We start from the raw sequence: 432 nt of genomic DNA, 5'->3' as shown, positions 1-432 counted from the left end.
CTCGTGGGCGGCGTAGTTCTTTGTGGACATCTGTCCGGGCGCTGCCTGTCGCGGTCACGGCCACGGCCACTTCCCAAAACCTCAGGGGCTGCCAGATGCGGGCCGCCCACACGCCCTGTGCTTAGCATTCCAGCTGGCGCACGGCCTCTCACCCCACCTCCTCCTGAACACTTGGGTCGTGGTCCTTTGGTGCGCATTTAAACAACAGCCCAGAACCTCAGGTACCGAGGCTTAAGGTCATCCAGCACGTTTGTCCGAGAACCAGGCCGGGAGCGCCGTGCAGGAGTGCGCATGCGTGGGCCCGCTGCGCATGTGCCATCCCAGGCATTCAAAATGGGGTGCCAGGCAGGCAGCGGCTCCCCGCTCCGAGCCGGCCGTGCTGTCGCCGTCCCCGTCCCCCTCAGGACAGCACCGTGCTGCCTCGTGACAGGG

Source organism: Lepus europaeus, chromosome 19 (genome assembly GCF_033115175.1).
Source record: "Lepus europaeus isolate LE1 chromosome 19, mLepTim1.pri, whole genome shotgun sequence".
Classification (NCBI taxonomy): domain Eukaryota; kingdom Metazoa; phylum Chordata; class Mammalia; order Lagomorpha; family Leporidae; genus Lepus; species Lepus europaeus.
The sequence above is the reverse complement of the archived record's forward strand: the minus strand, read 5'-3'. Positions refer to the sequence as shown.